General features: G+C 37.7%; 1 protein-coding gene across 1 annotated transcript in view; it reads left to right on the plus strand.

Moving 5' to 3' along the window:
- The window catches only part of FHIT (fragile histidine triad diadenosine triphosphatase), a 1,908,162-nt gene that overhangs the window by 1,131,478 nt on the left and 762,202 nt on the right, over window positions 1–14,482 (plus strand). The window lies entirely within an intron of this gene.

Below are 14,482 nucleotides of genomic sequence, written 5' to 3' on the forward strand. Positions count from 1 at the left end.
TGGATGACTGAGGATACAGAATAAGAGGAACTCTTACACATTGCTAATTGAATATAAAATGATAGAAGATGATTGGAAAATAGTCTCAGTTTTTTGCAAAGTTCAAAATAGACCTTATTATGCAGCAACACTGGTCTCCCTGGTCTTTACCTGAGAAAAATGAAAACCATATATCCAGAAAAATATTTCTACACAAATGTTCATAGTAACATTATTCATAAAAGCTCTTAACTGTAAATAATTAAAAAGTCCTTCAAGAGAATAATAAAAACAAAATTTTGGGAATTCATTCGTACTATGGAGCACTATTCAGCCATGGAAAGTGTAACTACCGATAAATGAAAAATCATGGATAAATCTTTAACCTTAGAAAGAACCCAGACACAAAAGAGCACATATTATATGGTTGCATTTATATTAATTTCAAGAACAGACAAAACTTATTAATGATGATAGAAGTCAGATCAGCAAATGATTATGGATATTATGTAATGGAGCTTGACTAGAAGGGGACACTAGCCTGACCTGTGGTGGCGCAGTGGATAAAACGTCGACCTGGAAATGCTGAGGTCGCCGGTTCAAAACCCTGGGCTTGCCTGGTCAAGGCACATATGGGAGTTGATGCTTCCAGCTCCTCCCCCCTATCTCTCTCTCCTCTCTGTCTCTCTCTCTCCCTCTCTCTCTCCTCTCTAAAATGAATAAAATAAAAAAAATAAAAAAAATTAAAAATTAAAAAAAAAAGAAGGGGACACTAGAGAGCTTTCTAGGGTGATGGAAATATACTATCATTTCATTAGGGTCTTGGTTTTATATCTGTATACATTTGTCAATCATATCCATTATAGAGTCTATTTCATTGCATGTAACTTTTATCTCAATTATTTAAAAAGATTAATTTTTTTTAAAACAAGCATGAAATAATTTAAATTGTTAACTATGACTTTGCATAATAAGTCAAGGTAACTTTGGTCATAAATGTTTCAAGTGTTTTAAATTCATCAAATACTTTTTGATTAAGAATACAGTGGAACAAGTTTGTTGTTTTATTATTTGGTTTGGATTTTTCCTACCTCTCATGGTTTTTTCTTGGTTTTTTTTTTTTTTTTTTTTTTTTTTTTTTTTTTTTTTTTTTAGGATAAGGGTTTGCTTGCAATTTCTAGTGTCTTTACAAAGGAGCAGATTAACAAATTTTTCCTCTGACAGAAACAATTTATTCCCTGGACAATTTACTAAAATGGAATCTTCTTTGAATTCTTCTCAAAAAGTACTCTGGAGGGACATTGAGGAACATTAGCTGGCTTGTTTTTTATGGTTTTTTTGTTTTTTTTTTTGTTTTTTGTTTTTTTTTGTTTTGTTTTTTGCAGGGAACTGGATACTGATTGAGAAACAGACCCTGGATAATTGAAGTCATTTGTCTGGGAGCTGAATGTCTAGGCAGGAATAGGGCCTGACTTAATTGAAAAGAATTGATGGTACCCATTAAGGACAATGATCCTCCGAGAATGTAACAAAGGGGCCAGGTCAGGGTCTACTAGCATTTAGCATTGTTAGGGGAAGATTGAGTTCATTCTGCAGAAGAGTTCGCTAGTGATGAGAATCAGTGATAATAGACTAATACAGAAATTTCTCCTTTTCTTCTCCCTCACTCTCATCAAAGGGCTAATTGAAGGGGGAAAAGAGGAATGACGAGCTGTTCCTAGCATGTGGGTATTTTCACCTGGTGTATGTGTTGCCTCTGCTTGTGTGAGTAGTCAGCATGATGTAACAGCAAGAACATGAGATCAGTGTCAGAGACTCAGCTACATAACTGACCTTTGGCAAGTCCCTTGGCCTTCCTGACTTTGTCTCCAAAAGTGGCTGTGGAATGAAGTAAGATATCATATGAAAAGTGCTTAGCATAGGGTATGTTAGCTTAAGGTAGCCCCTTCCTCCTATTACAAACATTTAAAACTGTACAGGAGAGTGACTTGTATTGTTTCTCAAGGACTTATTTTCAGGACCTGAAATAAATAATGGAGAGCAATATCCATTCATTGGCAAGTGCCTAGTTGTTGTTGCAGTGATAATGATTACTCGGAGTAGCAAACCTGTCATTTGGTTCCTGTTCCTCACACAGGGCACCACTTGTTGTGGTGCCAAAAACTATTTGGATACCAGAAGAAATGCGCCAAGGTACTGAGAGGATGCAGCAAACCTGGTCAGCAGATTGAAGGATGAAGCTCTGTCCACAACTTTACTCAGATACTTACTAGCAAGTACAACTAACTCAAGGAAGCAGAAAGAAGTTTTCAGGGGATGAATTAAAGGACAAGGGACATGCTGACTCCTAATCTCTGTTCTGAGAGCCTAAGTATTTCTTGTTGCTAAATCTTATTCTGCTGTATTGCTGTTTCCAGTACACACTGTTTCCAGTATGGGGTCAGAGAGGCCCCTGGACCCAGTTTTCTCAGGGCTTTTGCCCTAGGGAGCCTCACTATCTCTAATTGTTATCCTAACTCTGCATGTTTTCACAGCATGTCTCCACAAGTTGACATATTATTGTCTGTGTTTTACTTAGAACACCAATGTTTTGGTCATTAAGTGGAGGCAAATGATTTGTAAATGCTAAACACCCTTCAAAGAGGCATTAGCATCTGTGAATGTTGCATGCAGCATGACCTAAGCTGTTAATCAGCAGTGGTTTATCATTATACATTTTTCCTGAGAGGAAGAAGCATGTTCCTCAATGATGGTAATTGAGAACAAGCTAAGGTTTCTGAATACCGAAGTCAAATCATCTTAATATCCTCTCCTAGAAGTTGACTTTCTGAGCAACCATATTATAATAATAGATCATAAGAGTAAAAAAAAGATATTAAATCTTTAGAAGTCTGCATGAGTAAGTGTTAAATATTTTGCTCTGCAAGAGATGACCTCCTAAGTTCTAAGAAGAGAAGGGGTCCGTGATGATAATGCAGTCTTCTTTGGGAGTAACTAGCTGAGAAATGAATCATGTGTGAGGGAAGAAAATATTATTACTTAACAGAAAAGTAAGTTGTTTTAATGACTCATTAACAGAAAAGTAAGTTGTTTTAATGACTCATTAGGCTATTTGGGTGAGTTCAAATCAATTATTTTAATTTTAATGCCATATATATGGCATTAAGATCTGTCTTACAAAGTTGAACTCTGTTGGAATTAAAAGCTCAGTAACTGATGAACTACTGGAGAAAAATAACTTTAATTTTTCTAAGATATACATGTACCTTCCTTTTCCAGTAAATTAGGTTATTAAAAGAAAGAAGTAACCTGCAAGCTTAGATTTAAAGCATATCTTATTTGCCTCCCCATGTCCTTTCTTTTTAAATTAAAAAATCTTAAATATATGCTGGATTTTGTTTTTTAGAAAGTTCCCAATTTGAAAACTCTTAGCATTTCATACTAGTTAGAGATGTGTAGTCTCCCATTTCGCTAAGTGGATTGGCAGTAACAGTTGATTCGATGGGTAGAACTGAATAAATACATGTAACACAGCAATGTAGTCATTCAGTCACTGAGTGCACATTTATTTTTATCTACTGGCCAAGTCTCAATGTAGTGGTAGATGTTGAGACTTGGCCATTCCCCACAAGTATGCGATATAATGTGTTGTCAATGTTGTAGATGTTCATAGCATATGGCATAAGGAGCTTCCAATTCTGTCCATGATGGGATACAAAGAGTTTTGATTAAAAGAGCTGCCTTATGAAGTCATAGAGAATGAGTAGGAATTCCCCAACAAAAAGAGTGGGAAGGTCTTCCAGTTAGAATCAGCACAGAGTGTACAGGCACAGAGCTGTAGGAAAGCATGGCATGTTTGCAGAAGAGGTGGTACAGTGCCTCTGAACCAAAAGCATTCTTTTGAAGGCTGTCAATCAGGATCTCAGCAAGAAACAGGTGGCATATTCAATTCAGGATAAGTTGACAAGTTAATTATAATGGCACTATTTACAAAGTTGTGGGCTGGATTTAGGGGAGCCACAGAATATGTTGGGAAAACTGGGATTAGTAATAGTGGAACTATTACCATTCCTTGATCTAAATTCTAAATGGACAAGAGGAGAGAGCTGTGATGAAATCACAATGAATAGACATGTGGAATAGGAGCCTGCCTTAAGGAAGCCAGGGACAGCTGACTTTCAAGGGAAGAACAGGAGGTACAAACACCCTAACCCCCTCTCCTCCCTTCTTTCTATGTCCTGCCTGGACTGTCTCCAGGTCAACAATAAGTCTTTTTTCCTGAGCAAGCGGAATTTTGGATCCCCGTCTCTTTCCTTTGCTTCAGCGAACATTTCTTCCCAGCGAACGTTTATCTGTCACCCACCTTGCTTCTCTAACCATCGCCTACAGTTGGACAAATGAAAAAGTATCTTTCCATTTCGATTTCTAAAGTTACCCAAAATGAGGAAGTTGAAGAAGCTACCGGGGAAGCTGGGAGCTTACCTAGGCTCTGTTGTTTATTGCTGTCATTGTGGTTGAACTTCTGACATACATTGTTGTAGTGGTTTGCTTTTGTGTGGGATTTGACTGGCCGTTATTAAAGGTTCATGAGGCTATGTATACCTTCTCCTCTTCATTCCTCATCTCAACCTTATAGAGAAGGCACAGAATGTTACAAGCATCCTGAGAAGTAATCTTATCCAAGGACTATGAAGATTGTGTTATTCACTTGTGAAAATCAACAACAGACCATAATTCAAAGCTTTTTGTACATAGTAAAATGTATATCAATGTGAAACTATATACTCCAGAGAATAATATAACTAACTATACATACATAGAATATTGTCAGGTTGTGCTGATCATTCTGGCTTTGAGTGAGAGCTTATGCAAATTGATCCTTAAATAGTATGTAAAATTTTGTTGATAAATGGTTGCTCTAATAAGTTGGGACTCGTAAAGGTGATCTTAGCAGGTGCTGGCCTTCAGTAGACCTGATCATGTGAAGCAGACCAAGTTTTTAAATCACTTGACAATGTCTGCAAAGTGTTTTGGACAAATCAAACCCTATCATGGAACAGACAACCTAAAGGGAAAGAAACCACACCCACAGTTTGTGTTATATGACTTTCCTCCACAGTGTGAGTTTTCACCATGTTGCTGTGTTTAAGAGCTTCATTTGCTGAATTAGGACTGCTTTCACCAGTTACTTGAGATTGATTTAGACGCATCTGGCCCAGCTCCAGGCACACATTTAACATCAAACATGTGTTTTCTGCCTGATGAGTTTGAGCCGAAAACCTAAGCCAAATCCTCTAAACACCTTCATAGGGCATGATGGCTAGCTATTTTTAAAATATCTTTGTATTTTACTCTGGTTACCAGATAAGGAATTTTAGAAACTGTGTCATTGTCTTTTTTGAAAAAAATGGGCTTGCTGTCTTAAGTTCTTCTATTTTGTATAAAGAACATAAAGAATAAGTCTTCACTATCTTCCTCATTGTCAATTTTATTACTGCTAAGGATCCATTACATGGGCGAGAAGAAATCAAGAGTTGAACTTGTTCCATCCAGCAATGGAAGATGTAGTTGTCATGAAACTGGGGAACACCTTCTGGAATATTTTCATACACACACATCAGAGAGCACTGCTCTACAATGTTGGTAGCATTATTAAGGACTGATGAAGCAAAGCCTATTTGTTGATGAACTATCCCTCACACACACAGTCTTAATATACTGTCAAAAGTATAATGTAAGATTATTTCACAATAATATTTTTGTTTCTTATAAGCATCAAATGCTTTCTTTACTGCAGCATGAACAGCACTGTTCCGTGGTACAGTGCCACCTACTATTTTCTGAACTCTAATTTCATTGATTGGAAGCCATTTAAATTTACCATTATGCTTCTTACATTTGGGTGTCAGTTTGATAATAACCCAATGATTGAATAAAGGCACCTTAAGAATGACAAAAATAAGGAACAATTTTCACTAAATGAAGGTATTTATCTAATTATCTGTCCTCTAAAAAAGATTGCAAACAGACAAAGAAGGCATACCTATGAATTACAACAGAAAGAGCTTCTGAATCAATGGTTTATATCGGTTGACATTTGTCTTCTTTGCCACGGTAGATTTTAAAAAATTTTCATGATAAAAATTGGAAGAAAAACCTGTTTGTATTTCCATAGCAGTCATGCTACTTGTAGACAGCTGATACTGATTCTTTGCATGTCCATTGAGGGTTTTTTTTTGTTTGTTTTTTTTTGTATTTTTCTGAAGCTGGAAACGGGGAGAGACAGACAAACTCCCGCATGCGCCCGACCGGGATCCACCCGGCACGCCCACCAGGGGGCGATGCTCTGCCCCTCCGGGGCATCGCTTTTGCTGCGACCAGAGCCACTCTAGCACCTGGGGCAGAGGCCAAGGAGCCATCCCCAGCGCCCGGGCCATCTTTGCTCCAATGGAGCCTTGGCTGCAGGAGGGGAAGAGAGAGACAGAGAGAAAGGAGGGGGGGGGGCGTAGAGAAGCAAATGGACGCTTCTCCTATGTGCCCTGGCCGGGAATCGAACCCGGGTCCCCCCGCACACCAGGCCGACGCTCTACCGCTGAGCCAATCGGCCAGGGCCGCATGTCCATTGAGTTTTAAAATCTATTTCACTTTGGCTTTTAATTTCCTTTTTTAATTTTTAAATTTCATTTTGACAAAAGTGTATGTAGCCTCTGAAATTTTTTTTTTTTTTTTTATCATTTAATGGCATTTTCTTGCTTTATTTTCTTCTTTTAATAAAGCCATCTGTTTAGTAAACATGCAAAATTGATATGAAACCCAAAAGTTTGTAATGACAACTAAATAACAGATGACAGATTAGATAAGAACAAGCCATTAGGTTGGCCAATAAAAGGACAGCCATCTGCACCACTAAAACCATCTTCCTGTTGATGACAGTAATAATTTTATGACTCTCTGAGAGCTAAGAATTTATAGAATAAAATGGAAAGCTGATAAATTGAGAAGTGAAACTTGATTTTAGATAATTAGTATAAACACTTTATTTCATTATTATATAGTGAGTCAATATTTTAACGAAGTCCTTTGAGAACAAATAATCATTGCTTCTGTGTATGTTTCATGTGACACACAAAATGACTATATAATCTACCATTATTTTGTTAAGCTGAATTATTAACAAATGTAGAGAATCTAATTCATTTCAGATTAAAAAGATTTATGATTCTTTAAAGTCCTAGTCAACAGATTGGTGATTTATAATTAAAACATATATTCAGTGGATATATTTAAGGATTACCAATCACAGACTCCTAGAACTGAAAGGGACCATCAAGCCATCTGTCATTACCTTGCTGATACTGTCATCAAAATTGAATCCACTTTTGTAGTCACTAACGAAATACCAAAGAAAATTTCTGGTTCTTTTATAATATTGACATAGGTGTGTATTTAGCAGAGTTAAACAGAGTCAGGTAAAAACGGTTGGCCCTGATTACATTGGGGGAACCTATGCCTGTTGACATCTACAAATAAGATTGCTGCCTGACCAGGCAGTGGTGCAGTGGATGGAGCATCGGACTAGAAGGCAGGGGACCCAGGTTCGAAACTCCAAGGTTGCTGGCTTGAGCATGGGCTCATCAGGCTTGAGCGCAGGGTCACTGGCTTGAGCATGGAATCATAGATGTGACCCCATTGTTGCTGGCTTGAGCCCAAATGTCACTGGCTTGAAGCCCAAGGTTGCTGGCTTGAGCAAGGGGTCACTTGCTCTGCTGTAGCCCCCCCACCCCTCGTCAAGGCACATATGAGAAAACAATCAATGAACAGCTTAGGAGCTGCAACAAGGGATTGATGCTTCTCATCTCTCTCCCTACCTGTCTGTCCCTATCTGTCTGTCCCTATCTGTCTCTCTCTCTCTCTCTCTCTGTCATAGGAAAAACAAAAACAAATAAGATTGAATGAATTGTCTTTAATTTAGAATTGTTTTTCATATTCTCTCAATGAGCTAATCTTCTCATTAATGCTAAATGACATGAAACTTTGCTCTTCAATGTAGAACTATTGTTTGAATTAAATTTGGTAAAAGTGAGTTAACTGGTATTGGATTTTATTTTCCTGATAACTGTTCATTCTCTGTTTCTTCATATTCTGTGTGGAAACACATTAATGGATGACTATAGCAGGAAAAGCCATTGAGATTAGATTGGTTTGGGGCTTTGTAGAGAATCATCTTATGTCAGACCTTAAGGATTATTACTAAAGCTGAGTCTGTACTTAGCAGGGTATGTTAAATTTATGCCTTCCAATCCTATTTTGATTATTTTTGTGGATCTGAGGGGCCACACTTTACATAGGTAGGAAAATTTCATAGTAAAAATATAGAGAAAACAAGACACTGATTAGTCTGCCCTTCACAGATTGCTACCAATACTATTTCAATATGCATATTTTTTCTATGCATTTTTATACTTTTTAAAAATAAACATAGTTATATTTTAAATAATGTTTGGTACCTATTTCTTCTCCACTTATATGTTGTGAGCATGTTACATATATGTCAATAATAAAACTTTATTATTTATAACATAGTCATTCACTGTACCATAAACTGTATTTGATAGGACCAGTTCTTTACTATGAGACATTTAGTTTACCTGAGACCATCAGCATGATATAAAAATTATGATGTATAATTCTCTGGGCATCTGATGGTTTCCTTAAAGTTCCATAAGGTAGAATAGTTAAGTAAATGTATAAAATTTGTTAAGGCTTTTGCTGCACGCTACCAAATTTCTCTCTATAAAAACTGTTGGGTTTATCATCACTGTATGACTGTCCATTTCTTTGTACACTTCTTATTATAACTTTTCAAAATCTTTGCAGTTTGAACAGTCAATATAGTGTCTTATTTAAATTTGAATTTTTGTTTATGAAGTTGCCCTGTTTTTTCATTTGTTTTTAACTGCTCAAATATCTTTTAATGCGAAATGCTTTTTTTTGCTCATCTCATTTCTAAAGTTTACTTTACAAATTAATGATAATAACTAAAATCCTTTTAGTATTACAGCTTTCATTTGCAAAATGTCATGTTCTTGAGACAAAAAAAAATTTTCTTCCTTTTTTTTAATTAAAGCTTTTATGCCAAATATTTGTCATGCTTAATCATTTGTTTTCTAATTGTTTGGACAAAGAGTAACTCAGGCTGAGACTGGCAGTGCCAGGCGTAGAGGAAGCGCCTGGCACTCGGGTGTGGGTCATGCTCTCTCTGGAGGAAGGGGATGGGCTCTCTTTGTCAGTTTTCAGTCTGAGGCCTTTTCAGTAGACTCTTTTCCATTCATAGTTAAATAAAAAGTATTTAACTTGAACTGTACAGTGGATAGCTCAAAATAATTATACAACAGTTAGTCTTTATTGACAAGGCCTGGGCATCTAGAAAGAGAGAGTGGCACAGAGACAGAGACAGAACAGGGGTAGAAAAACAGTGAGAACACAAATAGCCTGGTTTATTTGGTATTAGGCGCTGACGGAGGGGGTGAGTGGAGAGAGAAAAGGTGATTCTGTTTCTTAGTGGCTCTGAATTTTCATTATACTTCAGAAGGAGCAGGTGGTCTCTAACGGAGTCATAGCAGGAGTGGTGGAGAACATTAAGATCACCTTGAAGTTACTTTGGGAGGGATGATTTCAAATTTATCCTGTTAAATCATTGAAATAAATGTGCAGAACTGGCCTCGGAACAAATAAAAATTATTTGACTGAAAAGTAAGGTTATCTGGCAAACCACAGTTGGGTTTTATAGAATTGATCTCCAAGGGAGGTGTAAGTAAAAGAGCTTATCTCTTTCACTGAGTTGAAGGGTCATTCTGACTAGAGGGCACTCCTTATTTCCTGGTTGCTAGCTGATCAAACTAGCTGAGGATGAACCTAAGAAGAAATGCTTTCAGAAAAGTATAATTCTTTGTATTTGATACAAGTTAATAACATACGTATACTGCTTGAAGCAAGATATGAAAAAATTTACTTCTGGGTATAATATGTACCTATGATATTTCTTTCTGTTTCAACATGTGCTGGGTTGTAAAATTCTTAGTTTCCTATTGTTCTAGTTAAATCTTTCACCTTTGAAGGTCCCTGCCTCAGGCTCACTGCTAACAGACTGAGTGTTTCAAAACTCTCAGAATATTTTACCTGCATTTTCCAAGTCCATTATTGCCTCATTATAAAGTGCTTCTCTTAGCTTTTGTACCCCATTGGGTAACAGTGTTTATTTACTCTCTACTTAGTGTTTATTGAACAACTACTAGTTCAAGGCTTTCTCTTGCATGCTGGAAATACAGAAAGGAAAGTCATGATTCCTGATCATAAATAGTAATTACTCCAGTGGGTCAGACAAGCACCTGAAGAGGTAATCATAATACAAGGCAAGAAGTGAAATGATTGAGGTTGAACAGGATACAATAGAGCAATGTGGAGAGACAGATATCAAGGAAGGATTCTTGGAGTAAAGGTTACTTAATTAAATCTTTAGGGGTCCTAAGAGTAGGCCAGAGCTAGGGCAGAGAATGAAAGAAAATGCATGATGTTTGCAGAGTGGTACATGGTTTTGTTGTGTTAAGAAATAAATTGTGAGCAGGGGATGATAAAGATGACTGATCTGTTTCCTTGCCAACTGAGTAATATTAAGTTCTCTAGATTTTCAAATGCTGCTTAAAAGAGTAGTATTATGAAAAATTTTTTTAATTCATTTTAGAGAGGAGAGGGAGAGACAGAGAGAGAGAGAGAGGAGAGACAGAGAGAGAGAAGGGGGGGGAGGAGCTGGAAGCATCAACTCCCATATGTGCTTTGACCAGGCAAGCCCAGGGTTTCGAACCAGCGATCTCAGCATTTCCAGGTTGATGCTTTATCCACTGCGCCACCACAGGTCAGGCTATTATGAAAATTTTATAGACATTTTTGTCTTGCTATTCTCACCCATCCTGTTGTTATCATCAGCTTATTACAGATAATATAGTTGGCTCATCCATTATTTTTAACCATAGTAATAACAAGTATTTATGATATAACTTTAAAGGATAATGCTAGATGGTAAAATCTGCTTCTCCACAGTCCCTATGTCCCTGACCCTGCTCTTCTCCACTCCTGCTACATTATCATTAGACAAAGTTCTATGTCAAAGTAAGAAAATAGCACCTGTCTTCTCTTCTGCACAGATAGTCACCTGCCATGCTGAGGAAATGCATAACAGAACTGTTGAGATTATTAGTCTGCTGTGAGAAAAGGAGCTTGTATCAGTTTGTACCTGAAGGCATTGCTTCCTTCATGGAGAAAGTCTTACTATGAAAGATTAATGTCCGCTGATCCAAACAATGTGCCTAATAAGGTTGTTGATTGACATTCTGGGGCAAATTCCTTGTGCATTTCCTGTTACTGTATCACAAATTATGCCAAGCTTTGTGGTGTAAAACAACACACATGTAACATCTCAGTGTTTGTGGGTCAGAAGTTCAGGTGGAGTTTGATGGATTTCTGCTTCAGACCTTAGTGGGCTGTGATCAGGTTCAAGTGGGGCTGCGGTCTCCTCCACCCAGGACTAGGAAAGGGTCCATTTGAACTCCCTCCGGTTCTTGACAGAATTCAGTTCCATGTGGCTGTAGGATTCAGAGCAGCATGCTTCTTCAAAGCCAACAGGGGAAAGAAAGACTAGAGTCTAGTAGCAAGACAGAGACTTATGTAACATACAGTAATCATGCAAGGAACATGTGTCACCTTGGCATCCTTTATGGTTAGAAGCAAGTCATAGGTCCTTCCCTCGCACGAGGTGGGGTGGTTATCCAAAGGCATGAACACCAGCAGGTAGGACCACGCATATAACCTGTCAACCACATATCTCTTCTAAGGCCAAAAATAAACAGTTTGAAGAGAGCAGCAATATTCTTTACCCACACTTTAAGTGCCTCTGTTGGGGTAATAAAACAAAGGATAACAAAGAGGAGGAGACACTTCTGTTTCCTTTTAGCTTCCTTGACCAGGAACAAAAAGGACACTGTTTTTTGGAGCACACAATGGCTTAAACATAAGTTTTATTTGTTTTACACAATGATTTTTTAAAATTTTGACATAAAATTTTGGAGATAACACATAAAATTTTTGACACACGTTTCTATGTTTTTAAACATCAGAAGCTCTAGTAGCGTGGGACTCTACCTTTCTGCATGGAAAAATTGGCTAGGGCTAAGTAGAAGACTCAAATTTTTTAGTTGGGTTTCCTGAAATCTCTACTGCTCAGAAACCAAGTGCACAAATACCCTGACATAAATCAGCCTCCTTGGCACATTTACTATACCTGCCCTGACTTTTTCAGGCATTAGGGATAGACATTCCCAGGACCTTGCTTACACAATTCCAGCTGGCATTGTTACTTTTACTGTGGTCCTTGATCATTCCACCCATGTTATAGATTTGGGAGTATGTACTGTAATGATATATTAACTTTATTTTTATAGAACATAATCATTAATTACGGAATTCATATGTAAGAGACCACATCAATAATAACTTTCTCCTGTTGTCTTAGCAGATTGCTTACCAGTGCCTTAGTTTTAGCTGCTGCAGCCACATAGAATGAATTGGGGAGTTGTAAATACTTGAGAAAACAGATGTCAACATAACCAGATCTTATCCTTAGGGAGCTGACAATCTAGAAGGGAATATATGACATTATACTTAAATATGGCAGTAATATATGATTTGCAACACTTTACTTTTTGCATTTAGCAATTTGATTTCTTTAGAAAACATTATTTCAGGTTGTGATAAAGTTTTAAATAAATTGATCTTTGAATCATGTGCTTTCTCTCAAGAAGCTGTATTTGATGAAGACTTTAGTTTATGAACAAACTGTTTATCCAGAGACATTTTATTTTTGGATTTTAGTATCACCAGAAAAAAACTTGATTTGTGGTGAATCCCTTTAAACATGATGCTTACCAGTTATGTGTATTTAAAATAGTATTAAATTCCTTAATTGTAGGGAGCTTTGATTTTTCTTTCTCTTAGGCAAGCATGCCAAAAGGCATTTAAAAATCCATATTTGTCAAATTTGTCCATTTGGTAAGCATTAAGATATGACTATTTTATGTAATGCACTCTTATTCTGTCTGTCCAACAAATTCTAAACAACTTGAGATCAGGGAGCATTCTTAGTACTAGAGCACAGGTCAACAATTAGAAATTGTGTGTTGAATGCAAAAGGTGACATTTTGCTGAATTAGCTTCTAACACAAAATTGAGACTGTTCGGTCATCCGAAGAGGGAAGCCAGGCCAAATATGGGATAAAGCAGTTCACTTAGCCACCTGCGTACAGACGGGCTGAGACCCTCAGTGGCGTCTGCCCTGAGGGGAGGGGCAGCCCCAGCGGCTCTGTTTGGTTGCTCTGCTACGCCCACCATGAAAGCTGAAAGGCCCACTAGTGGGCAGTAGGGACTAGGTTGACCAGCACTGCAAAAGTGGGCGGTTTTTATAAAAAGTTTGACGACCTCTGGGTGGTTAATGACTAAGTAACAGAATGTTTAGATAAGTGATGGGGAGGTGACTAACTGGCAGGATGACCAAGGAAACTAGTTGTCAAAGCCAGAGGCCAGATTCCCATGTTGTGTGTATGTGTGTGTGTGGGGGGGTTGCTTTCTTCTGGACTGACTAGCCTCACAGAGACTTACATACATATCTCTTCATTTATCTTTTCTCTTAAAAATAGGTAACAGATAATGATTTATTAATTATTCTAATAAAACACATTGCTAGCTTGACCTTATGAAGTCTGAAATCTAGCTACTCTTTTGGGGAGGGTAAATCTTACTACAAAACCTTCTGTGTGAGTATATGTTGAGTAGTGCCACCTGCAATAAAGTGTTTATTGTTTATACATCTGGAATCAGCCAGTGTTACCTAGGCAACTCTCTGAACTTGGCTCTTTTCACTCACAAGTCTGGGAATGGTTGGCTATAGGATGACCTAGGCTCATCTAGGCTGTCCTTGTCTAGAGTGACTCAGCTCCACTCCAAGTATTTCTTATTCTCCAGCAGGATAGCTCAGGCATGTACGCATGCTAAAGCAGTAGGGAGAGCACAAACAGAAATACACAAGTGCTTTTTGAGCCTGTTTCTTAGTCAGTTTGCTAATAGTCCATAGTCAATTGACCAATGGCTAAGCCACACATCTGTGGACGAGGTAGAATGCATAGTGGGAGATCACAGCAAAATTACATGAGGCCAGCCCTGCTGTCTACCGCAGGGCTACAGTCGTGTGCTCATGACTTATTCCAAGTCCTGGGTGTACTCACACTGTGTGTGACCTCCTTTGCCTATTTTAGAGCTGGAAAACCAAGTCCTTTCAATGACAGCAAATGAATAACTGTAGTCTTTTTTTTAATAGTTTAGTACATGTTAGTTTTCTTTGTGAAAAAAAAGTTCAAAAAAGAATCCCTATGAAGTCCTTGGTTTTAATGTAGACTCT

The sequence above is a fragment of the Saccopteryx leptura genome, chromosome 10 (genome assembly GCF_036850995.1).
Source record: "Saccopteryx leptura isolate mSacLep1 chromosome 10, mSacLep1_pri_phased_curated, whole genome shotgun sequence".
Classification (NCBI taxonomy): Eukaryota; Metazoa; Chordata; class Mammalia; order Chiroptera; family Emballonuridae; genus Saccopteryx; species Saccopteryx leptura.